General features: G+C 42.7%; 1 protein-coding gene across 1 annotated transcript in view; it reads left to right on the top strand.

The window, feature by feature from the left end:
• Positions 1–14,124, top strand: part of LRP12 (LDL receptor related protein 12) — an 85,839-nt gene that overhangs the window by 32,866 nt on the left and 38,849 nt on the right. The window lies entirely within an intron of this gene.

Below are 14,124 nucleotides of genomic sequence, written 5' to 3'. Positions count from 1 at the left end.
GCGTTTAGAAGCGTTCCTAGAGGTCAAAAAAATTATTCCCCTTTTAAAATGGAAAAACGCGAACGCTAAACGCGCGTCATCGCGTTCGGACGCGTTTGTGCTTTTGAAACGCCGGGAAACACACGTTCGAACGCAAATAATTGCGTTCTAAAAACAGTCCCTGAACGCAACTGCCTGTAAACGACCTGGTGTACATGGACAAATGAGATAAAATGTAGATGGGTTCAGGGGCTTCTGAAAAAAACGCCCAACTGCTCCTAAACGGCCATTTTCAGCGTCCCGTGTACATGGAGCCTTAGTATGGTGCTTTCGACAGCCGACTCCGACTTTTCGGCCGACAAAATCCTGATGTGCAGACTATATAATTTTTGTCGTCCATCAAAACAACGTCTCATTTTCATCTCATTAGTACAGATTTCAACGGAAAAAAATCTTAAGAGCAAGACTAGGCATGCTCAGAACCGAAAGAACACATAGAAAGCAATCCAACACATGACATCACTTCTGAAGTAGAATTATGTCGTACGGGAAAATTCGTATGAAAATAAACTCTTCACTTTATACATCAGACTAGCATGCCACAAAAAATGGACGACAGATCGTCCGATAATCTGATCGTGTGTACAGGGCTTAAGACTGGTTATACACAAGTCCATCGATAGATCAACTTGTGTACAACCAGCGTGTATCCTGTTGGCACCAGGCGTTTCTGTGTTTCCACAACCCGGCTGTGGTCTCAATGGCCCCCTTACATTGCGATCACTGGGTCCCAGACAGTGATTGATGGCCGGGACCTGCCGTTCATCCGAGCAAGTGACAACAAAGAGATCTCTGCCGGTTTTTGTCTCTCTGTATAGCAGGGATATATTTTATAGCAAAAAGTTAAAACATGTGAAATATATAATAGGGTGCGCTAACTTAAAATAAGTGGCAGCATCTAGGATTCCAAACCGTTTTGGAATAAATAAGGATGGGAAAAAGCAAACTAGTGCGCTCCAATAATTTTACAATAAATAAAGACAGTGGATACAAAGAAATCCAATACAATGCAATGAGAAAAAAAACTCTAAAACAAAAATCATAAAGGTGAATAATATGTGCAACGTGCTAAAAAAATGATGTCATGCATTATAATAAAATACAATGTGAATAAAAAAAAAAAAAAAAAGGTCCAAAGAAAGTGACAAATGGATCTTCACTGATGTATTCCTGATAATAGGAATAATGGGCCATACACACTATAAGATTTTCTGAAGACTTTTTCCTTTAGATTTACCAAAACCATATAATATGAGGTCAAACCTAAAGACTTTCAATCTGTATGCAATCTGGCAGGCCCTTGCACTACATAAAAAAAAAGGTTAATCTGAAGGAAAAAGTCTTCAGAAAATCTTATAGTGTGTATGGCCCTTTACTCCTAACGTAGGTCAGCAGATTCCAACTTCCCATATAGCACCACGTGACTCAAACACATAAATGCGATGGCTCCTTACCGACTTCCCACCGACATGTAGCATATAAAAAAACGACATCCAATCACTGGAAAAAAGGCACACGAACCAAAGTGTCGTCCCCACACTCAGTGTATCACCACGTGGTAATAAATATAGTTTGCTTCTTACCAAATTGCCGTAACCATGGGCTTGGAACAGTATGTTCCACAAAGGGTCCACAAGGATGGACACTTGGGCTTGGCTTAACACTATCCACACAGATGACGTCACATAGGGAAGTGCTGCATCCCCCAGAGTGAATGCTCACAGCGCTGAATGAAAACCTTTCAGTTTTTTAGACTTCGCCATTGGCAGAATATTCAACTATCATGAAGGGGGCCTCCGGAAAACCAGCAATCCAGCTAGAGACCAGGACCCTCGGGGTTTCTGGTTTTTGCTTGCCTCAGTGACAAAATACTGCAGGATCCCAGATTCAAAGTCAAGTATAAAATATCTGTTCTGCCATCACTGGATGAGGTTGGTGTACTTGCTGACTTGTCCCTGCTCCCTTCCTCCTCAACTCCCAGGCTGGCCGATCCTCCTGGAGCTCAGTCCCCGTCCAGGCGATGGAGAAGATCCTGCAGAGGTGGCTCTACTACTGCTCCGGCTGCTGCTGTTAAAACATATTGCAGTGTTTTTGTGCAAAAAAAAAACAAAAAACCCCAGTGGTGATCAAATACCACCGAAAGAGTTTTTTTTGTGTGAGAAAAAATTTATATAAATTTAATTTGTGTACAGTGTTGCATAAAAGCATAATTGTCAGTTAAATTACCAGGTAAAGCAGTTGTATACCACTGTTTTTTTTTTTTTTTCCCCTTCAAGGTAGTCATAATGTGCTAGTATGCATGTGAAACCTACCTTTAACCACTTCCCGCCCGCCCTATAGGCGATTGACGGCGGGAATGTGGTTGTATTATCCTGACCGGACGTCATATGACGTCATATAGCGGCGATCGGTGATGCGAGGTGTCAGCCTGACACCCTGCATCTCCGATCTCTGTAAAGAGACTACTGACGTAGCTCTTTACCATGTGATCAGCCGTGTCCAATCACGGCTGGTCACATCGTAAACGGGAACAGCCGTTGATCGGCTTTCCTTAGTTCGTGCCTGACAGGCACGAGTAAAGGAGCGCCGATCGGCGGCTCCCCTGACAGGGGGGGGGGGGGGGGTCGGCACTGGTAATCAGATCATTTATTACCAGTGCAGACACTCGGGGGGGGGGGGGGGGGATGCCACTAGAACCACCAGGGATGCCCACTATGACCCCAGGGATGCCCACTATGGCCACCCATTGCCCTCCCCATCAGTGCTGCCCACAAGTGCCCATCATTGCCATCTTTCAGTGTCACCCACCAGTGCCCATTATTGCCCACCAGTGCCACCTATCAGTGCCCACCAGTGCCGCCTATCAGTGCCCGTCAGTGCCACCTATCAGTGCCCATCAATGCCGCCTATCAGTGCCTAGCAGTGCCGCCTATCAGTGCCCACCAATGCTGCATATCTATGCTACCTATCAGTGCCGCCTATCAGTGCCACCCCATCAGTGCCTCCTCATCAGTGCCTGTCAGTGCAGTCTCATCAGTGCTCATCAGTGCAGGAAAAAAACTTATTTATTTACAAAATTGTATAACATAAACAAAAAAACGTTGTTTTTTTTTTTTTTTTTTTCAAACTTTCTGGTCTTTTTTTATTTGTTTAGCAAAAAGGAAAAAACCCAGAGGTGATAAAATACCACCAAAAGAAAGCTCTATTTGTGGGGGGAAAATGACATAAATTTGGTGTAGGTACAGCGTTGCATGACCGCGCAATTGTCATTCAAAATGCAACAGCGCTAAAAGGGGAAAATTGGCCTGGGCAGGAAGGGAGGAAAGTGCCCAGTATTGAAGTGGTTAAAAACAAAGCTGTTCAGCGCTGAGATGTTAGCGCTGCAGCCGCTTCTATCGTCGCCCATCGTGCTTCCGGGCTTCGGCTCTGTGACTGGTCGAATTTCCGTTCAGGGAACGATCGGACGATTTTCTACTCGTTGATGCTCAGCAATCAATACCCGATATCCATACTATGAATGAAAAAGACCGATTGAAAAAATGGAAAATTTCTGTTGTATCGTTTGCGAACAAATGATTTTCTATTAGTTTAGTGTGAAGGTCGTCAGTAGAAAATCTATAGAACATTATCACACATGAGCGGAAATAGTTGGCGACCCGGAAGCAGTGTTCAAGAATGAAGTTTTGTAAACGCTAATGAAAAATTCCAAATAAACAAGCCAAAAGAAATGTCAGCAAAAATATATATATATATATATATACGGTTTCAATGCCGGTCCCTTCAAAGAAGTGCGTAGGAACATTTGTGCTGGGAGGTCACACGCACACTACATCACTGCCACTTGTATGTGAAATGTCAACACTACATATGAAATCCATTGCTCTTTGAAAGATTTTTCTTTGATTGTTAACGTTGGCGACTATTTCGTCCAATGAACACTGTTTCGTTAGTCTGCGATCGAACGATTGGTTGATATTCGAACCGTGTATTCCTGCTATAAGGCACACCTGTGCAATAATCACGCTGTCTAATCAGCATCTTGATATGCCACACCTGTGAGGTGGATGGATTATCTCGGCAAAGGAGAAGTGCTCACTAACACAGATTTAGACAGATTTGTGAACAATATTTGAGAGAAATAGGCCTTTTGTGTACATAGAAAGTCTTAGATCTTTGAGTTTAACTCATGAAAAATGGGGGCGTTTTTTATAATTTTGTTCAGTGTATGTTACATATTGCCGTGCATCCTGAAATAAGAGAAACAATTCTAGCACCAGACCTCCTTCATAACGCCAAATAAAGCTTTCTTAGTTTAAAAAAAAAAAAAAACAAAAAAAAAAAAAACTTTGCTCCTAACTAACCAGATTGGTCAAGCCCTGCTCTGATTACTTTAACATTACTGCTACCCCATCCTGATTACCTGTTAACCACTTCAGCTCCGGAAAGGTTTTACCCCCTTAATGACCAGGCAATTTTTTGCGATACGGCACTGCGTTATTTTAACGAAAAATTGTGCGGTTGTGCGACGCTGTACCCAAATACAATTGATGTCCTTTTTTTTTCCCCCCACAAATAGAGCTTTATTTTGGTGGTATTTGAACACCTCTGCAGTTTTTAGATTTTGCGCTATAAAAAAAAGAGCGACAATTTTTGAAAAAAAGCCATATTTTATACTTTCTGCTATAAAACATTCCCAATTAAAAAAAAAAAAAAAAATTTTTAAATCAATTTTTTTTTTCAGTTTAGGCCAATTTTGTATTCTGCTACATATTTTTGGTTAAAAAAAATCGCAAAAAGCATATTCTAATTGGTTTGCTCAAAAGTTAGTGTTTACAAATTACGGGATAGATTTTTGGAATTTTTATTTATTTTTTTTTTGTTTTTATTAGTAATGGCGGCGATCAGTGTTTTTTAGCGGGACTGGGACATTGTGGCGGACAGATCGGGCCCCTAACTGACATTTTTGACACTTTTTGGGGACCAGTGCCATTAATACAATAATCAGTGCTTAATATTATGCACTGTTACTGTATAAATGACACTGGCAGGGAAGGGGTTAATACTGGGGGTGATCAAAGGGGTTAATGTATGCCTAAATGTGATTACTACCTGTGGGGGGGTTCTGTGACAGGCACAGAGAGATCGGGGTTTTAGCTTAGCTGAAACTCCTGATCTCTCCCGGCCTATGTGACAGAAGACTCGCCTGCTTTGTTTACATAAGCAGGCAGGTCTTCTGTCAGTTTATCTGACGATTGCGGGAGGAAAGCGGCGACCGCCGCAGCTCCTCCAGTGGCCCGCCTCCCACTGTGGCTAAACACAGCCGGAGCGCAGCGAAACCTCATGCACGAAAATCGCATAGTACTATGTGATTTTGCGCAGCGGAGCCGTCCTGCTGCAGTAATACTACAGTGGGCGGTCGGCAAGAGCTAAATGGCAACATACATTTGGAAAAAGGAGGGTTTGGCTTTTTTTGTTTTGTTGTTATGGACAAAGTAAGAAAGAAATAGTTTAAGAAATACTTTAGGTATTTTTTTATTTTTTATTTCTTTAAGTATTTTTTTAAGAAAAGTTAAACTTGTCAATTTTTTTTTTTTTCTCAAAATGAAGGAATGTTCCTTCACCAGTGGCCCTGGTGTCTTGCTTTAGATGGGAGATATTATCTTCAGGTAGTTGTAGTAGCAGAGCTTACATCTTTAGATCACACGTCCAAGTTTATGATGCCGAGTGTAGACATTGAGTGCCTAAGGTTTTCATTAGGTGTGAGCAGGAGGGTTGAACTGTTCTCTTCCTTTTACAGCCTGTTAATGCCGATCCTTTGATACAGAGAGTGAAGGAATAACTGAGCGCATTCTATTCCCAGTAATCCTTTTTGAGCTGGCTGTTTAAAAATTCAGCAGCCCTAAGGCAGACAAGCAGTGTGTTGTAGCAGCTCACACCTGAGCGATCCCCACATGTAATAAACCCAGTCTACCTCCTATTCATTCCACATCGGCTCCCTCTAGAAAGGTGACTTTCCTCCCGAGGTGAACTACATCCGTCTTCCCTGCTATCGTAAGTTGGAGGAATTACATTTCCCAAATTAAAGTTCAAATGCTGTTTGTGTATATTTATGAGATTGGAAAGAACATGTGGTTTGTCAAATCGCAGTGCAAGGTCTCTCTATGTCCATTACCAATACCAACCGCCACCCTGCATCAGAGCATGAGCCATGTCCTCTTCTCTCAACGGTTTAAAACAGTCATGGGGATACCAATATGGGGTTGTTGGGAGATGTACCTCTGTAAGGGTCCTCCTAAAAATGGAATATTATGTGTTAGGAGGAGCAATCCCTTACAGTGGAGCTTTAGTCAGAAAATAAGGTCCTGCTAGATCACTTTAGGCTGGACCATTTTGCAGGTATAGCTATGTAAAACATTAACTGGTTGCCGACCACCCGCCGCATTTTACTGCGGCAGTGCGGCCCTCCTGCGCAAACCAACGTAGGTCTATGTCGGTGGCGCGCCGGCAGCTAGGAGGCGAGTGCACGCCGCCACCGGCGCACTCCTGCCCCCATTCGGCAGCAGGGAAGTCAATGCATGGGGCAGGCAGCTCTGATTGCCGCCTGAGCCAGGGCTGTGGAGTCGGTAGATAAATGTTCCGACTCCTCAGTTTTTTGTACTTCCGACTCCCCGACTCCGACTCCTCTGTATTAATATGCAAATGTATTTTATACATTCCTTGAAGAAAAGCAAGGAAACATACATGTCATTACCACAGGACTACTGGCTGGGAAGCCAACAGTCTACTGTATTGAACAGTTTAAGCAAGACAAACACAATGAAAACAATAACGTTTTTTTAATAATTTTTTTTTTTTTTTTTCATTAATTAATCAAGTGGCTGGATAGTAGCAGCAGGCATAAACACCAGGAACAGGAACTTTACCAATTCAAAAATACAAACCACGTTATTTGGTTGTTTTAGAACAAAAACAAAGCTTATCTATTTGAACCAAAAACAAAATCTGTAAAACCTAGAAATGGTTTATATTAATCTTGAAATGTAGTTCTAGGCTTAGCAAATGCAAATCAATTCAATGTAGAGTTCTAAGGAAGAGAATTGCCTCTGCCAGATCCTCTTTCATAGAGGCTCTTAAGTCAGACTTTATTATTTTTAGGGCTGAAAATAATCTTTAGACACTGACTTGGGTGGGTGACATTGCAGTAACTATTCTGGCCACATCACTAACGATCTCTGGATAAACAAGGATGGCTTCTTCAACAGTAAGTTTTGATGAGCGATCATTTTTCAACTTCTTTTGGTGCTTTATAAAACTCCTGTTGGAATTTTTTTATTTGGACATTTACTGGTTCTTTAACGCTTATGCGACGTCGCTTTCCTTTAGCAACTTCCATTTTGTCTAAGAAGGAATCAAAGTCTAATTTTTCGTTTGAAGATGATCCTGAGTTACCACTATTGCTTAAAATAACTTCATCCTGTGGAGGTATTTCAGGTCGTAATCCCTTCATGCGAACTGCTGCATAATAGAGGGCCTTTTTCCCAGTAGCAGTCTGTTCACTGTTCAAAAAAAGTCAGCTCATTGGGTTGACCTAAATAGCCGCTAACAAGATTTCATTTTCCAGCAAAAGACTCTCTCTTTTCGTCATTGAAGATGCAATGCCCTCAGCTATTAACCCTCCATTTTTGTTCAGGCGATATAACAGGCTCTTCCATTCCAAGAGGAATTTACCCGGGGTTAGATCGTGTGGGGTGTGAATTGGGACATTTAAATTTGTTAGGGATGCACCGAATATTCGGCGGCCGAACATTATTCGGCCGAAAATAGAAAAAATAGCACTTTCGGTGTTCGGCCGAATAAGTCAAAAGGCCGAATAATTTTGTGCCGAACAATAGGGCTGAACGATAGTCGATATGATATCGACTATCGTTCTGTGGCTGTAGGCGATATTCATATCGCCGAGGTCAGGATATTTACAGGGGGAAGGGACTCGGAGGAGGACAGGAGGACTCACAGACTTCCGTGTTAGGCAGGGGAAGCCGGGACACTTCAACGGTGAGCATACATACATTACTCACTCGTGCACTGCAGCCCGCCCCACACATTCAGTGAGTCTTACTCTCCTCCCTAGTTTTTTCAATGGCACATTCAGGAAGCCAATCACGCCGTGATTAGCTGCACAGCGAACCAATCACGCGTGCCTGCACACCTGATTGGTTCCGCTGTGCCGCTACTCACGGCGTGATTGGCTTCCTGAATGTGCCATTGAAAAAACTAGGGAGGAGAGTAAGACTCACTGAATGTGTGGGGCGGGCTGCAATGCACGAGTGAGTAATGTATGTATGCGGCTGTGCTCCTTTCCAGGCTACTACTAGTCCACCTCCAGCCTCCTACTACCACCACTATGAGAGACTGTCTGTCACTGTATAATCTGATCGAGTCCACACTGACTGACTGTCACTGAGTAATTGATGTTACCACATTAACCCTGACCTGCCCAGTGCCCTGTATCTGCAATTAAAATTTACAAGGCTGCCTGCATGCTTCCTGATTTCCATTCCCAGCATCCTTCCCAATCCAGTGTGCACTGAATCCCATTCCCTACAGTAACATTTAGGGAGAGAGACATGAGAGAGAGAGAGAGACATGAGAGGACAAGAGAGAGAGAGACATGAGAGGACAAGAGAGAGGACAAAAAATTGGCAAAATAAATGGAAAAAATGCGAAACACCGCGTTCGGTATTCGGCCTTCGGCCAAACATTTCATTATTATTCGGCTTCGGCCAAGAATTTCATTTCGGTGCATCCCTAAAATTTTTTTTTTTTTTCATTCCAATCTAAATTTAGTAGGAGTCGGTGCATTGTTTGCCGACTACGACTCCAGGTACCCAAAATTTCCTCCGACTCCTCGACTCCACAGCCCTGCGCCTGACACCTGCGATCGTTCCCCGCTGAGAGAGAGAACAACGGTTAGCTGTTGTAAACACTGCTGACCGTTCTTCTGGAATGATCACAGAGCCCCTGTGATCCTTCTATATAAGAACACAGGCCCCTATGATCATTTCACAAGCCACGCCCCCCACAGTTAGAATCACTCTCCTAGGCTCACATTTAACCCCTTGATCACCCAGTGTTTACCCCTTCCCTGTCAGTAACAGTGCATATTTTTTAGCACTGATTACTGTAGTAATGTCACTGGTCCCCCCCAAAAGAGTCAAAAATGTCAGTCAGGGGTCCGATCTGTCCGCCACAATGTTGCAGTCCCGCAAAAAAATCGCAGATCGCTGTCATTACTAGTAAACAAAAAAAAATATTAAAAATATTGTTTTTTTTCTAAATTGTCTTTTTTTGTTTATAGTGCAAAAAATAAAAATTGCAGAGGTGATCAAATACCACCAAAAGAAAGCTCTATTTGTGGGTAAAAAAATATTTCATTTGGGTACAGCATCGCACGACTGTGCAATTGTCCGTTAAAGTAACGCAGTGCTGAATCGCAAAAAATGGCCTGGTCATTTAGGGGGCAAAACCTTCCAAGGCTGAAGTGGTTAACTCTGTACAGCGTTCATCCCAACCATCCGTAGCATATTTCAGGCTGCCATAGACTGTGACAGGCTGCAGGACATGTAGTTGGATGCTGCACCCGTGCCTTCTAGGCACACTAAATATCGGGAATTGCAAGCATAGGGGCTAGATACTCTGTGTGCAAGGGGCATGAAGAGGACCTAAACTGTGGAAGCTGTGCCCAAAAGGACAACTAGAGGGCAACTGACTAATCCCCAGTGTTGTCTGTGGTCTCCCTGCAGCTGATCTGTTCCCATTACTGACTTACCGTGTCGTCTTCTGCACGGTCTGTGTGGAGGTGGCCATCTTGGTAGAGGAGCTGGATTTTGCATCCTCATGTCAGAGCTGAAATCTTGATGACTAGTGAAGCAAGAAATTGCTCTCAACAGAATCTTTGATATAGGTGCCACATCTATATGACTATTGGAGTAATATTCAAGAGGTAGCAGAAGAGGTTGAGGAAGCACAGATACACAGATTGGTTGGTTGAAGCCAAGATCTTGCACTGTGGTTTTCTCTCCAACTCCGAATCTGGTGAGACTAGCAGTCAGAGGCAGCAGTGCCCTGGATGATCTCACACTGCAGATACACAGATATGAGGTTGTAGGCACACTCATACCAGGAAATGCTCTACTATCTTTTAGAAAGAACTCAAGACAAATCCTTGGAACAATTCACGTTTCTAGATGTTCACTATAAGACAGAAAGGGGCAGATTTACTAAAACTGGTGTACTCAGAATCTGATGCTTAGTAACCAATCAACTTCTAACTCCAGCTTGTTCAAATAAGCCTCGGCAATAAAACCTGGAAGCTGATTGGTTTCCATGTAGAGGTACACCAGATTTTGCACTCTTTAGTGTTAGTAAATAACCACCACAAATCATCTTCATTTTTTGAGTTCTGTTCCCCTTTTAAATTGTTGCTATACCCAGGCCCCTGCATTTACTATATCTGGTCTCCTGCAGTACTCAGAATATGGAAATTCAATTACCCGTATTTATCGGCGTATAACACGCACCTCAATTTTAGGAGGGAAATTTCAGGAAAAAAAAGTTTAAATTTTGAAATAAACAGCTTTGAACTCCGAACATTTTTTTTAATCAAATGCAGCCTCACCAGTGCCCATGAATGCAGCCTCACCAGAGCAGTGTCATTTATTGCAGCCTCGCCAGAGCAGTGTCATTTATTGCAGCCTCGCCAGAGCAGTGTCATTTATTGCAGCCTCGCCAGTGCCATTACACAGAGCGGGGGAGGGGGCAGGCAGAGGAGAAGGGAGGACGAGCGGCCGCTGTCATTTGAAGTCCCGGCACCTATGATAGACGTCACACGTCCCGGCCAATGTGCTGTCTATCATAGGAGGCGGGACATCTATCAGTGTCTCAAAAGGGGTAGACCGGCTCATAAAAGTAATAAATAGATAGAGAAGCACCACGTCCCTAACTGAATGTCAAAGGAGAAAAATATTTTTGGGCGTATGGTGGGACTTTTAATATAGGGGTGCTTAGTATATATATAATCCAAGATAAGAGAGAAAGTATATAAGAAAAAAAAATTTATTTATTGAGTACACTTGAGAAAACATAAAATTGTATACTGTACCAACAGGATACAAAAGGACAATATTTGAAATATTGCAGTTTAAAAACATTTGCAGTAAACAGATGTATTTGGCATATATAGCAGATTACAAATGATTTACAATTCCTACATTAGGGTAGATGGCATATTCCCTAGACTCATACAAAAGGAGGTGTCTATGCAGGATAGCGATGAAACCCACAGTGTCAACCCAACATGTTTCTTGGCCTTATAGCTGCTTCCTCAGGGGTAATTTTTATGGGGTATCACTTTGTAAATATTTCAACACTGTCTGGTAAACCAACAAGCCAACAATGGTAGAGGTCCTGGACCACAAGGTAGGGGGAAAGGTCCCCCCGGGGGCGAACACAGGAGCTCAGACCAAAAAACCACAAGGTAGTACTGCAATAAGAGGGATATCTCTGTCCGGGTGATTCCGGATATGAGGAATGGACAGGGAACGGGAGCATGCAGCATGCAGGGACGGGACGGGACGCCGATAGTTACACTACCGCAGGCTATGTGCAGAGGATCTTGCTGTGGATATTGGATGCTACACGGTCCTTGATCCAGCATATCCATTACACCCGTTCCCTGTCCATTCCTCTTATCCGGAATCACCCGGACAGAGATATCCCTCTTATTGCAGTACTACCTTGTGGTTCTTTGGTCTGAGCTCCCGTGTTCGCCCCCGGGGGGACCTTTCCCCCTACCTTGTGGTCCAGGACCTCTACCATTGTTGGCTTGTTGGTTTACCAGACAGTGTTGAAATATTTACAGAGTGATACCCCATAAAAATTACCCCTTAGGAAGCGGCTATAAGGCCGAGAAACATGTTGGGTTGACACTGTGGGTTACATCGCTATCCTGCATAGACACCTCCATTTGGATGAGTCTAGGGTATATGCCATCTACCCTAATGTAGGAATTGTAAATCATTTGTAATCTGCTATATATGCCAAATACATCTGTTTACTGCAAATGTTTTTAAACTGCAATATTTCAAATATTGTCCTTTGTATCCTGTTGGTACAGTATACAATTTTATGTTTTCTCAAGTGTACTCAATAAATAAAAAATTTTTTTCTTATATACTTTCTCTCTTATCTTGGATTATATATATATATATATATATATATATATATATATATATATATATATATATATATATATATATATATATATATAACTAAGCACCCCTATATTAAAAGTTCCACCATACGCCCAAAAATATTTTTCTCTTTTGACATCTATCAGTGTCTGGTTAAAGCTTGTAGGAGTTTTCACTCAACTTTGACTGTCCTATGAGGCTGTATGACCCCTGTCTCTCTACTGATTGGCCCTGTGCTGATCACATGCTCACTCCTAGAAATGCAGAGGATTACCTCTTAGGTTCCATAGTGATTATAACCAGCATGATTTGTTGGATATTGTGTATGGAAACATTTGGCTTGACTTGCATCTGGGTGTCTGGAAAGTACTCTATGGGGGTTGTCAGTATATGTATTTTTATTATTTTCCTCTTGATTTGGACATCTGGTGTGAATTACAGTCTGCATTTTTCCGGTGTCCTCGCAGTAACCTTTTTTTGCCTGGCTGACATTGCACAATCTTCTGCTTACACAAATTGTTGTACAATCTGTACATTGTGTATGATGTGTGTGCATTGCTCTCATCTACCTCTCCTCCAGTGTGATGTGGAATTCTGCAGAACTCGTTCAGCACCCGCTCTCCCGGCCCCGATCCTTATACGGCCTCAAGTTAAACCGGAGCGCTGCACTTCTTTCACACGTGTACATCTCTCGGAGAAATCAATAAATAAAGATCTGCAGAAACATGTCAGAAGCTGGCTGCCTCTCCCTACACATCCCAGAAGATGGATGCCTTACTATTAACCATTTTAAGACCGGAGAGATTCCCCCCTTAATGACCAGGCCCTATTTTGCGATTTGGCCCTGCGTTCTTTTAACGGACAGTCGCGCTCTTACGACACTGTAATCAAATAAAATTGACGTCTTTTTTTTTTTTTTTTCCCACAAATAGAGCTTTCTTTTGGTGGTATTTGATCACCTGTGCAATTTTTTTTTTTTTCTTTTTTTGTTTTATTTATTTATTTTCCGCTATAAACAAAAAAAGAATGACAATTTTGAAAAAAAAAAATATATATTTTTCACATTCTGCTATGACATTCTCCAAAAAAATTTAAAAATCAAAATTGTTTAATATTTTTAGGCCAATTTATTTTCTGCTATCGCAATAAGCGTATTTTCATTGGTTTGCGCAAAAGTTATTGCGCCTACTAACTACGGGAAAGATTTGTCATTTTTTGTGTGTGTGTTGTTGTTGTTGTTGTTGTGGTTTTTTTTTTTTTTTGTCGGACTGCGACATTGCGGCGGACAGATCGGACCCCTAACTGACACTTTTGGGGGGACCAGTGACATTACTACAGTAATCAGTGCTATAAATATGCACTGTTACTGTAATAATGACACTGGCAGGGAAGGGGATAACATTGTGGGTGATCAAGGGGTTAAATGTGAGCCTAGGGGAGTGATTCTAACTGGGGGGGGGGGGGGGGCGTGGCTTCTGAAATGACCATAGAGACATGTGATCCTATATAGAAGGATCACAGGGGCTCTATGGCCATTCCAGGGAGAAGAACGGTCAGCTGCGTTTACAACAGCCGACCGCCCTTCTCTCTCAGCGGGGAACGATCGCAGGTGTCATGGCGGCAATCAGAGCTGCCTGTCCCGGGCATCGGCTTCCCCACTGACGATCGGGGGCGGGAGCCCCCTATCTGCTCCCAAGCGACCGACGTACCCATACGTTGATTTGCTTGGGAGAGCCACCCTGCCGCAGTATATATGCGGTAAGAGGTCGGCAAGTGGTTAAAGGAGAACTCCAGAATAGCACAGTACTGGAATACATTGGCCACAGGCCTGCACTTG

This window comes from Pelophylax lessonae (genome assembly GCF_965119305.1).
Source record: "Pelophylax lessonae genome assembly, chromosome: 5".
Lineage (NCBI taxonomy): Eukaryota > Metazoa > Chordata > Amphibia > Anura > Ranidae > Pelophylax > Pelophylax lessonae.
This window is presented reverse-complemented; position numbering and strand designations above follow the sequence as displayed.